The sequence below is a fragment of the Excalfactoria chinensis genome, chromosome 1 (assembly GCF_039878825.1).
Source record: "Excalfactoria chinensis isolate bCotChi1 chromosome 1, bCotChi1.hap2, whole genome shotgun sequence".
NCBI classification, from domain to species: Eukaryota; Metazoa; Chordata; class Aves; order Galliformes; family Phasianidae; genus Excalfactoria; species Excalfactoria chinensis.
The window spans coordinates 182,364,550-182,377,688 of record NC_092825.1 but is presented as its reverse complement, the minus strand read 5'-3'; the positions used below and the strand labels follow the sequence as shown (position 1 = coordinate 182,377,688).

Sequence of the window (13,139 nt, the reverse complement as noted above, 5' to 3'; positions counted from 1 at the left end):
TCCCTTCCCTCCCCTCCCCTTCCCCTCATCCCTTCCCTCCCCTTCCTCCCCTTCCCCTTCCCTTCCCTTCCCTTCCCTTCCCTTCCTTCCCTTCCCTTCCCTTCCCTTCCCTTCCCTTCCTTCCCTCTCCCTTCCCTTCCCTTCCCTTCCCTTCCTTCCCCTTGCCCTTCCCTTCCTTTCCTTTTCCTTTCAATGATTATGGTGGGGATGGGTTGACGGTTGGACTAGATGGCCTTAGTGGTCTTTTTGAGCACTAATGACTCTATAACTGCATGATTTTACATCATTTCCAAGCTTTATCAACAGTTCATGTATTGCACCAAGGCACAAAAATCCTCTGAGTTGTTACTGGAAATGTAACAATGCTAAATAAGTTATCATATCCACGGGGTTAAAAAGAACATTTCTCTATTAAAAACATATGTCAAGTTCCATCCAACTGCTTTACAGCTTCATTGCTTATAACTGCACAGGGCTCATGCCCTCTTCAAGCCCAATCGCTGTTCTTCACACTAAACTCTAATTATGCAATCTAGCACGAAAAAGGCAGAGATACGACTCTGTAACAAGCTTAGGCAAAAACCGATGGCCCACAAAGGGCTAAATCAAAAGCTGGCTCACACCAACTCTATTCTTTGTGCAGCCAACCAAGACTAAATTAATGCTTTTAATGTCAGTTTTACCCCTTTTGGCACTATAAATCAGAACATGCAGCCTTTACGAGCTAACAAAGGAATCTGTGAAAGGTGTATCTTATTAACCAAACTCATGCATTCAAATGCACTTAATCAGAAACAGGTATATTTAGCAGCACCGTACTCGAGAAGCAGAATCATCTGCAGGTTGTACACAGAGAACACTCATTTATCAATACAAACAAGGCTGGCAAGCTGGTAAGAGGTGGTAAATTATATATCTGAAGGAAGGAAGGGAGGAAGGAAGGAAGGAGGGAAGAAAGGAAGGAAGAAGGGAAGAAAGGAAGGAGGGGAAGGAGGGAAGGAGGGAGAGGAGGGAAGGAAGGAAGGAAGGAAGGGAGGGAGGGAGGGAGGGAGGGAGGGAGGGAGGGAGAAGGGAGGAAGGGGAGGAAGGGAGGAAGGGGAGGAAGGGAGGAAGGGAGGAAGGAGGAAGGGAGGAAGGAAGGAAGGAAGGAAGGAAGGAAGGAAGAAGGAAGGAAGGAAGGAAGGAAGGAAGGAAGGAAGGAAGGAAGGAAGGAAGGAAGGAAGGAAGGAAGGAAGGAAGGAAGGAAGGAAGGAAGGAAGGAAGGAAGGAAGGAAGGAAGGAAGGAAGGAAGGAAGGAAGGAAGGAAGGAAGGAAGGAAGGAAGGAAGGAGAAGGAAGGAAGGAAGGAAGGAAGGAAGGAAGAAGGAAGGAAGAGCCATCACTTCCAGCAGCGCTTTCATTGGAGCAGAAATGTGGAACGAGTGCTGTGGGGAAGCACTGCAGGGACTGGGAGCTCGTGCTGCCCATGCACTGCAACCTCCCATGCAAAAGCCTTTAGGGCCTGCGAGCACTTCTGCATTTCCCCAGCAAGAATGGCAAGCAGTGCTCAAGCAGACCTCCTGCCATCACCTCACCGGCAAAGCCCCTAGGCATTTTCTCAGCAAGCACACTGAACTTGTTTGGATGGTGTTTGAGGCGTTTCTTTCTTCCTCTCTTCAGGAAGTGCACATCTCCATTTGTGGTTTTGAAATCCATGACTCAAAAGCCAGGTATGTATAAAAATCGACATCACTGCATTGCTTTGCTCTCTACGCATAAGCCATGATGCCTGCTCACTGCAGGTCTGCTGGATGCCAGACCCTATGAACTGGTTCCCAAAGGCTATGCATGACTCCAAAAAGATGTCAAGGCCAAAGAGCTTTTTCACTGACATCCATATGATGAGATACAGCTACAATGCATTTCCTAGGCTCAAAGAAGGAAAAGAGACCATAAGCTTATCCCCAAGATCCCCAAGTCCAACCCCCAACCTGCACCCACCATGCCCACTGACCATGTCCCGGAAAATGTTTTCAGGAAGTGAAAATTCACATGAAGCAAGGATGGGTAAAGTAATCAAGGATGGAAAAATGTAATTGAGGATGGCCAAAAGATGTCAAAGATGGGACAAAAATAATCACAGACCCCAAAGCTGTCCACCCTGTATTGATGCCTGGTGTGGAAGAGGGAAGACAGAATCCAAAATCCAGCAGATTGAAGCACCCAGAGCTGTCTTGGGGTACACTTAAGAGAGCCTTATGACTGCCCAACTCATAAAGGTAAGGTAAAGCCCAAGAGATGAAGGGTATCTATTGGTCAAGAACGTCCACTCTCCTGTTTCTCCCTAAACATGGAAGAGGGAATCTAGCTATAGTGAAAAGCAATACAGTGAACAACATACATACACTAGAGGAGTCTAGGCAGCTGCTTCTGCTGGCTGTAACCATTCCAGTGAAGTACAACCCATGCTCATCACCACAGATTACATGGTATAGCACAGAACACCCATCCTCTGATCCACCCCCCAGACCTACTATCTTTCCTGTCCGAGACCAAGTTGGATAGAGTATATCCTGAGGGGTATCCTGATCAGGTGGGTGGCAACACTGTCCATGACAAGGGGTTGGAACTGGATGGGCCTTAAGGTCCCTTTCAACCAAAGCCATTCTATGGTCCGCTATCTTAATTGGTCCTGAAGCTCAGAGTGCTGCACTTTTTCTCAGCAGCAACACAATCACCTGAAATGCAAACCTTCTCTATGGAGGGGCTCTGAAGCAATAGGCAGTGCTCTGTGCCCTGATTTATGCTCCACCTACCTGCATAGCACTACAGTGTAGACACAAACACGTTCCTGACTGCATTTTCCAAGCCATGAGATGAGCAGTGTTCTGAACTCAGGCATTTTCATAGTCACAAACACATTAAAAAAACCCCACCGTGTCTGCAGAAAACTACATTGTAAAACATGGACAAATATTCTAACACAACCTACTCTCCTTCTCTACAGGGAATGTGACTCACCCTGTCCTGGGTACCATCATTACACAGCACCATGGACAGGGATCTCACTTCGCCCTACAACTGGATCCTGGGACCTACAGAGATCGTGTGCTACAGATGGGCATCACCCAGATCACATGTGCTCTGAAAGGACATTTCTGCTCCAGAGCAGAGCTTTGTGGAGTACTGCGAACCTGGCAAAACTGGCACTTCATGACCTTAATGGTCTTTTCCAACCTGAAAGATTCTATGGAACGCTCACGAGACGCCAGACCAGAAATTCTGCATACGAGATGAGAAGTTCTGAGGTGAAAGGAGAATTCATGAGGTTCAAACAGGCTCAGCCACTAGGAATCATAGAACCACAGAATCATCGAATTGCTCGGTTGGAAAAGACCTTAAAGATATTCAAGAGAAAAGGGAGCCATCATTGCTGGCAAGGACTGGCCCAAAGCAAAGTTCTTCTCAAAACCTTCGGCACTGTCTCATCCTACCTGGGACATGTGGAGGGAAGGGGGAAGAAAACATCAGCCTGCTTTCATCCATAAGCCAACAGCGGGCACTGAACCAGAGCAGGGGCTTTTCCCAGTGCTGGGCTGGAGCACTCCTCAGGCTAAAGTACTGGGAGAGCAAGGGAGACAGCTTGCATCAGTGTTCAATGCAAGTGCAGATAATGCAATGGATCCCTGTGCAGAGAGCATCCATCAGCATTGCTGCTCTCTGCCTTCATCTGTTTTCCGGCCTCTCTGACTTGAGTGGGAGCAGAACACTCAGTGGGTAGCCCAGCAGCTGACATTTAAGGTTTGTGTTACTAAGCAATCAGCAAAACATATAAAAAAAAAAAGGGGAATAAAAAAAGTCTATTTTTGCCAAAGTCCTGCGCAAAAGCAGCTGTGTTGGGTCAGGCTGACACTTCAGCTGTCCTGTGTTTTCTCTGCAGTAAGAGCAGGAGCATGAATACCCAGGGGAGAATTCACCCTACAGGGAAGGACACACAGTGATGTTTTCCAGGCTGGATGTGGCTCTGGGCAGCCTGGGCTGCTGGTTGGTGACCCTGCACACAGCAGGGGGTTGGAGCTGGATGAGCACTGTGGGCCTTTGCAACCCAGGCCATTCTATCATTCTGTGATTCCATGTTTTCTTTACAGAAAGGAGCAACAGAAGCTGATAGAAAACCATCTATGAGCAGATGACAGAGCTGCATATGAGGACTGTCCCTTTGCCAACCCACTGATTTAGACCCAACCGATGCCTTTCACCTTCTTTTGGATACAAAACAATTGCGCTTACTAAGACAATAGGAAGACTAACAACCACTAAAAAGCCAACTCTTACAGTTCTGTACAAGAGCAGCACACACCTACTTGTGCGTTCTATCCCAGTCCTCATTACCTCAGACTTATTAACTTCATAAATCAATACAGCATTCCCATTCAAACGTAACCATTTGAGTACACCACGCAAATGTGAGTCAGTACCCTCTTGTCAACAAACTTCTTCGGATGGAGATGATCCGGATGGCGACGTGCCTTGGGCTGCGGGGCTCTGGGGACTGGTCACAGCATTCCACAGCTCTAAAGGAACAACAGAAAGAGAACCATCAGTAAAGCTCTGCTGGCAAACCCAATGCACAGAAAGCACGGGCTCGTCCCAGCATGGAGACGTCGCCATTTGCACTGCAGCAAGAGCAGCAAGGCATGTGTGTATGAAACGGACCCACCGCTGTCAACTTGGTGGGTGGGGTGCATCTACTGCAGCTCCCTTAAAGCAAAAGTCCATTTGTTTAACCTCTAAAAACTCAAAGAATGCATTTTTTGCATCAGGATTTCCAACAGATTATTCAGCATTTGCATCCTCTCTTGAATCAAGACTGAGAATCTCCCTGTAGGCATCTGCTACGCTCGGTGGCTTTGGATGGGATACTCACGTGGTGCATCTTGCACTAAGGCTGTATGAACTGAAACCCAATGCTTTCCTATATCCTGCCGTAGGACTGCATATATCTACAAACAGCATCAGGAACAGATAAACCAGAACCAGGATCTTCTCAGCTTCCAAAAAGGAGAAAACACGAGAACTGTGATTATTTAAATACTCATCCAGCCCCTGGGCAGGGGGTTGGTTTTAGGATGGCTCATGGGCAGCCCCCCATGGTGCCCCCACTACACAAAGGCCTCACATTGCACCAGGGGAAAGTCAGGTTGGATACCAGAGAGAATTCCTTCTCCAAAGAGTGGAGATGCGCTGGCACTACCCAGGGAATAGGGGGGTCACCATCCCTGGGGGTGTTCAGAGTGTGGGGATGTGGCACTGAAGGATGTAAGCAGTGAGCATGGCGGGGTGGGCTGGGGGTCTTGGAAGCCTTTCCCAGCCTTATGAATCCTATGTGCACACAGTTGCCCTCTCTCTCTCTTTGCCTTATAACACAGTGTGTGTGTTGCTTGGAGATTCCTCACATTTTTGGGGTTTCTGGCTTCCTTTCCAGCCTCCCAGTTCAATGACATAACTACAGAACGCAACAAACCGTCTCCGGGAGAGAGAGAGGAAAGGCAAAGTGAGCTCCAGCAGAAAGGACGACTTGACAAATCTCATCACATCACGCTCAGCACTGGCAAATGAGTCTCTCTTGGAGCACATTTTGTACTCCGAGTAGCCTCAGTGCTTCGGGAGGTACCAAATATAACACAGCCCCGTTTTAACTTCCTTCCAGGAATACACACAGCCATTTATCAAGAAGAACGTGGGCTGCAGCTTCAGTTCCAAAAGCTTCGGTAACATTTTGTCGAATGAAATCAATGATTCCTTTCGCAGTGAGAAAGAAACAAGAAAAGCAATCTGGGTGCCAGCAGCCTGGCTGCAACCCCTTCCTCACAGCTGCAGCCCCCCCCCCAGCATCCCCGAGCATGCCCACCTATGGGACCAACCTTCTTTCCATTCATTTCACACTAAATCTGGATGCCTTCGCCCTCAGTGCTTCACTCAGCAGATCCACCTTGGTAACTAAATTTGCCAAGTTTTGCATTATTTTTTTTAAATTCATTATTTTTACATCTTTACACCTCCACGGCCACAGAAACCCATAAATTCCTCTGTGCAACTCCCAGAGTGCCACGTGTGCTGAATGCACGAGCGGTGCTTTCCTTCCATATCACCAACTTGCTTTAGCAGGACAGCACTGCAGCGACCTTCAGGGCCAGGGAATTATCAGCAACTTCATCCTTCCACTATTTTCCAGCTGTAAACAAATAGACAGAAGTGCTGTGCCCACCTCCCATCACTGGGCCATCCTTTAGCACCTCCTGTATGGTTCTGCCCCAGAGGCTCTTGGTAGAATCACCCTTTGGGGTTACTTTTAATGTTCTTTTCTGTTTTACTCTTGACCAGATGTCAAAGCAATTAGGTTCCTTCTAATTCTGTGCTGCTGCTGCTGGGAGATGGAGGCTGTCCATTACCTACAGCTGCAAAGCATCACTGCTCTCTACTTTCTTTCAAAAAACCCTCAGAAATGGTCAGAATTGAAGATAAATAACTCAAATGAGTACTCGCAAAAATCTACTTCCGTACGGATTCTGTACGACACTTATTAGACATTGAGACAAGGAAAACATATTTTGAAGAGAAAATGGCATATGAGGAGCCAAGGGTGGACACAAAAACCAGTCTTGGGTTGCTGGAGCTGAGGGGTTTTGCTTTGTTTTGGCTTCTAAAGTTTCTGGATGCTGCTACACCTTCTCCGGTCCACTTAGATTTAGAATCATAGAATCATTCAGGTTGGAAAAGACCTCCAAGATCCCCAAGGCCAACCCCAACCCAGCCCACCGTGCCCACTGCCCACGTCCCTCAGTGCCACATCCCCATGGTTCTGAACACCCCCAAGGGATGGTGACCCCCCGACTCCCTGGGCAGCTGTGCCAGTGCCCTACAATGCAGTTTCTTTGCTCATCTACCAGATTTCTACAAGTGGAAAACCACCTCAGTTTAGGGTCAGGGCTCTTGCATCTCCTGCTCACCACTCTCAGCTTCCTACGGCCTTCTTCAGAGAGCCAAAGTTGTAGCAGCTTGCTGAATAAATTCATTAACTAAAGGAGAACACGTTTTGCTCAAGTTTCCCATTAACTTCTAATTTCCTAATTGTGAGATTACATGCTCTACCCTTTAAAGCAATTTACCTCTATCCAGTTGAGCAAAGAAACCCAACAAAGGATTCCTGCAGCTTACTCCCCGAGTCCTCCCCTCCCTCCCATTGTGTTTTTGGTGCCAAAAAGTTTAAACCCTTTATCATTTCCTTATAAGATTACCGGGGCTGCTTAGTAAGAAAACTCTTTACCTACTATGTTCACTAACTTGGCAGCAGGCAGAGTATTCTTCATTTTATTTCTATCCTCCTCTGCTATGACCAATATTAAGTTTGCTTCTTTTCACCGTTAGGATGATCTCCCTGATTCTTCTGTCATACTTCCATCCATTTCTGTCCTTTTCTATCCATTGCTTTTGTTCCTCTATAAAAATCAAGACTCCAGATGTAGGAGCTGGGAACACGGGTTATGAAATTGATTAAGAACTAATTAGAACACGCTGTTTAAAAACCTCACCTTGGCAGACTTCAGATCGTTACGGCAATGCTGTGTTGGCGCAACTCATTTATAAACACACAACATGACTTATCAAATGAAGATGAAAACCTTCACCGAGTTCCTGACATGCTGTAGAGTACAAACACAGCCTTCTCAGCCGACGCAAAGACTTGTTTAGTTGGGTAGCACTGTGCAACTTTCATCCTGAGCCAATTTTCTTCCTCAAAAACCTTCCCTACTGATCGAATCGCGTGGCCGCCCAATGGGACTTTCACCAGGACTGTGAATTTGGAAGGAACAGAAAAGCACCAGGAGCTAAAATCCCACTGGATGAAGATGGAGCCAGGAACTCAAGCACCTGACGTATTTAAGTTCTATTCCCTTGGCCTACTCAACACTCTATTGGTCTTAGCCAAAAGGCCAAAGAATCATTCTACGATTCCACAGCTTTGTGTTTAAACCTCTGGGCATCCCGACTTTGCAAAACCAGGAAGGTTCTTCAGCTCCAATTAGTAAAACTCAGTTGACTGAGATTACTTAATGAACACTCCTCTATGTGGTCCTCAGGTGCTTCTACCCCCATGTTCTTTCAGCCTCAAAGCATCATCCTTCTCCCAGCACTGCACAGAATCATAGGCTCACCAAAGGTTGGAAAAGACCTCCAAGATCATCTGGTCCAACCATCCACCCATCACCAGTAGTTCTCACTAAACCATGTCCCTCAACACAACGTCCAAATGTTCCCTGAACACCTCCAGGTCCATCTCCAGCACCAGCCCCATGTGCTGGGCTGCATCCTTGTATCAAACACAGTTCTAATCCTAGACAGGAAAAAAGATTCAAAGGCACAGAAGTAGATGGTTAAAACCATTCACCTCCTGTTTCCATCAGTGTTACAACACCACGGTATTGCGAATCTGATATTCTCTCTTGATCAACCCGTACTTTCTAAGACACCTCGAGGTTATCAAGCCACAAACAACTCTTCAGTCAAAAGAAAGCAAGTTAATTCTCTAAGAGCAATGTTAATTGAAATAATTTACTACACCACTGGCAACCCTGAGCCTTCAAAGTCTTGGAATCATTGGAAAAGATCTCTTTACAATTACAGAAGCCTCAGTTCGACCTTATTGTGTATTGGGGGGGAAAAAAAGATCCAAGAATAACATTCTGTTACGAGCCTTCATAGCACTAAAAGAAGGATTAATGAGAACATGACAAACAATCTACTCGGACATGAAGGCAAGCATCGACAGAGTTCCATTCTCATATAACCTTTGCTCACACAGTGAATAAATGAAGGACTACAGCTCAAAGGCATTAGGCTGGGAGCAAGGAGACAGCGGAGAGTTGACCAGGGACATTTGTCATAGAGCCTCATGTATGTAGATGTTCAATCAGATCATCCAGACCAGAGTTCAGTTCTTTTCAGGACACATCCAAAAATAAACTCAATAAAACCCTGAGAAACCAGAAGTATTGGCTAATATACATATATATATATCTCAAATTAGATCCACCTGAAGGAATCGGAAGCCCAAAACATCTGTGGGATCACTGAGGAGGAAAGAAAGGCATGGAAAGAAGTAATTTTGGAAGGCACACCTCACCGCAGGAAGCCCCAGTGGCCGTGCTGGCTCACAGTGTTTCCTCCACTTCCTCCCTTGAAAACTGCTCCGTGCTTCAGTACCAGCACAGCCCTCCTGAAGACTAGAGAACTTATCCGGGTTAAAATTAATCCTTTTCTGCTGTTCTCTGAGTTGGCTGAGCAGATGGCCGCTCAGACAGCCGCAGCAACGTGATAGCAGGAGGACAAGTATAACCTGAGCCAGCATCGACGTTGATGGCCATGTTGGTGCTGATGGCCATGTTGGTGATGATGACCATGTTGGTGCTGATGACCATCAGCGTGGTCAGTGGGCACGGAGGGATGAGGTTGGGTTGGTCTTGGGGACCTGAGAGGTCCTCTCCAACCTCAGTGATTCTCTGAGTCTACGATTCTAAGTCATCCAGCCTTGCAAAGAATGACAGAATATCTCAAGTTGGAAGGGATAGACAAGGATCATCACATCCAATTCCTGGTACCATAAAGCTTCACAAAGTCCTTCTAAGATGACATACTTTTACTAAACAGGGACTACGTCACAACTTCACCAAAAGAAGATGCCCACAAAACTTAACTATTAGGTCTGTTTCTCAGAGCCTGTCTTTCATTGACGCTCCTTTAATTTACCCGCTGGATGAAGGCCCCCAGGGAATACTTCTCTCTTGGGGAAACCCAGGTATTTCCAGCAACTAAAGGCACGCTTTTCAAACCAGTACATTCATTTGTTACATGGAATAATACTTTTATCGAGCCAGTAACACAGATGGGATCCATCCTCCTTATCCATCGAGGTGTTCCCACTGTTCATCACAACTGTTCAAAGACTGATTGCTTTCCAATAACCAACTCATTTCTAAATAAGCTGAAAAGCAATGACAAGTCAGTTAAGTCAGCATTTCTTTCACTCGGGTCTACTGAGCCCTTACTAGGCAGTGCAAGTCTCTCCTTCCTTGAGAAGTCATTAGCCATCACTGTCACCATAGACCTAATTTTTCTCCACTCGATTCCCTTTGACAAGCAGAACAACATCAGTAAAGAAGCTAATAAGAAGTCAGAATGGCATCCATCACTTCCTCCACTGATCAAAGCACAACCTACACCCAACACCTTCCATCTGCTCCTTCTTCTGCCTGCCATGCAGATTCCAGCTTTGAAGACTGCTGTTCTTGCACACACGACTTTTCCTTAAACAGCTCACCGAAGTGCATCTTCCACCCATTCTCCTTTACACAACAGCATTTCCACTCTCACATTCTCCTCTCATCACATTTACCTTCTATTTAAAGTGCAACTTACCCAGGAAACAGCCACTTTATACTGAAATCAAGCAACAAGGCCAAGCTCGTTTTTTTCCTCTCCAAAGCAATACCATGAGAAACCCACTGCCAAAGCCAAGCATCTTCTGCTCACGCACCCATAATGTACTCTGCCCTTGAGAAGCCATAATATATCTCCCAACAGCCCCAAAAATGTGCTGGCAGAACACGTTCTAATCCAAACCCATTGCCCTGCCCATAGATGCCTCATTAAATTACCTGCACAGCCTCACCCTCACAGCAATATATGAAGTTATTCTCTTCGTACATTTCTGCAAGAGAGAATGGTAGGAAGTGTCCCTGATGTAGAGATAAGAAATAAACCATATTATACAGACTCCAATCTAACCCCTATGTGGTTTGTAGGAGTTCAGCCCCCACTGAACCATTGAACCCACTGAGCTCTTAAATTCACATCTGGGTGATGGAGATGCACCATAGCCAAGGAGAACAATGCATTTCAGCTTTGACAGTTGTTGTATGTTTTGGGGAACCTCTAAATGTGCCAAAGCCTCCAAACAGGCCAGAACCCACCAACCTCTGCTCCCCAAATCCCTTTGTTCCACCACATCACAGCCATCCTGGGGTGAGAGGCGCAGCCATTTCGTACCATACCGTAACTCCATTTCACTTCACGCACTACAACAGCAAAAGTTTTGCCCTTGGTTTGGCAGTTTTTTATACCGCGCAATAGCAATTAATTCCCCTTGGCATAATTTATATGAATCATTGATTTAATACAGATAGAGCTAGGAGAAAAAAAAAAGCCCTATTAAGTCATCTCAATGACCCCACCATTGCTGCTGGATTGTTCCCGGCAGCACATTTTCCATGCTTGTTTTAAATGTGCTTGCCGCAGCATCAGCACAATTGTCTGCAAAGCAGAGACACGTTTCGCTAACATATGCTCCAAGTCAACACGGCGGTGGATAGCTTCAGTTTATGACTAAATGTTGCACCGCGCTCTTCTTCCTCCAAATCGGCTTTAATGTCTCTTGAGGGAGTGGAAAAAAAAAGGGCTGTTTGTATTTCAGCGTGCTGCAAAAATCTGTAACCAATTCTTGTGATCTTTGAGCTGAACCCAAGGTGGGCACATCCAGCAGGCTCGGATATGGCATGCTGATGCACAAGAGGCCTGGGATGCCCAGTAGGAGGATGCTGACTGCTTCTGCAAGCACAGATAACAAAGATGCACAGAGTGTTTTTGGAACCTTCGGAGGGGTTGGGCTTGTTTTTTTGTTTTGGTTTGGGGTGGTTTTGATCTTTACAAGAAAAGCTGGATGAGACGTTGCTTTGTGGAGCTCCCACAGGCTCATAATGGGAAAAGCAGAGCTGGAAAAGCCATGCTCTCACTCCTTGCTTCAAGGCAAAACTGGAGCTATTCCTGGCAGAAGTGCTTCTGAAACCCGTTGTTAAGAAACCCATCTAATGGGGATTCCCATGCTTCCTCAGGCATCAAGTCCAGGGTTTGTGGCTGATTCCCCTCCACCCCAATGTGTAACCTCTGTCAAACTTGTGTCTGTTACCTCTTATCACCCCGAGGAACATGCACCATCCTGCCCATAACCTCCCTGCGGGTACAACAGTAATGAGGTTCCCCTCCACCTTCTCCAGCTCATCCCAGGAGGCTCCTGCTGGTCTCACCCAGCATCTCACTGCCCTCCATGTGCCAAGGAGCCTCCTGCATGGGACAACCAGATACCTCATAGTCCATCTCAATATAGAATCATAGCTTCATAGAATCACCAAGGTTGGGAAAGACCTCCCAGATCATCCAGTCTAGCCATCCACCTATCACCAATAGTTCTCACTAAACCATGTCCCGCTGCACAACATCCAAACGTTCCTTCAACACCTGCAGGGTTGGTGATAGATTAAATGCAAGTAAATGACCTACAATGTGCTCCCAGCACCTGCAGAGCTGGTTATCCCCCTAGCAGCAGGATCATATCCCAAGTGCTATGGCAAAAAGTTGGATGTTAGGACGAATTCCTTCCTACAAAGAGTGGTGATGCAGTGGAACAGCTGCCCAGGGAGGTTTGGGGTCACCATCCCTGGAGGGGTTCCAGTATGGTGGGAGATGCGGCACATGGGGACATGGCCATGGGGCACAGTGCAGTGGGTTGGGGTTGGATCTTTGAAGGCTTTTCCAACCTTAATGATTCTAAGCTGCAAACGCTCTTGCAGCAAAGCCAATTAAATACGCTCCATGCCTTATTTAAGGGCAGCATCGCCAGCAGAGCATTGCTGTTATGCTGCTTTCCAGTCCAATGGGAGAGAAAGGTTTGTCAAAGTAGCGATAAAACAAAGCTAAGCAAAATGATTTCATGGCTCACTTTAAGAGCCTCCTCTGTGTGCTTCCTTGACCTACTAAAAGCCTTCTGCAATAAAGAGCCGACCATACAAACACACACGACCCTCCCATGGAAGCCATTACCTTCTAAATCTTACATCAACGGTGCAAAATAAAAACCAGCATTCCAAGAAGAACAAAAAGAAATGCCATGAACTCCTAGGAATTAAAAGTTTGTAATTGCATCTGATATCTCATATATTAGATGCCCCAAGGAGACAATATCCCTTCAATCCAAAGGGAAAAGCTGTTTGGCTTCTGCACTATGTTCCAACCTTCACTATTCCAGCATCATATCATCCTTGACAGGTT

The 13,139-nt window shown here is 46.4% G+C and overlaps 1 protein-coding gene across 3 annotated transcripts in view; it reads right to left on the bottom strand.

Moving 5' to 3' along the window:
• The window catches only part of FAM168A (family with sequence similarity 168 member A), a 117,524-nt gene that overhangs the window by 82,092 nt on the left and 22,293 nt on the right, over positions 1-13,139 (bottom strand). For all 3 annotated transcript variants that reach the window (XM_072327028.1, XM_072327029.1, XM_072327030.1), the window contains one exon: positions 4,460-4,552. The gene's annotated coding sequence lies outside the window, so the exon portion shown is untranslated. The remainder of the gene's footprint in view (positions 1-4,459; positions 4,553-13,139) is intronic.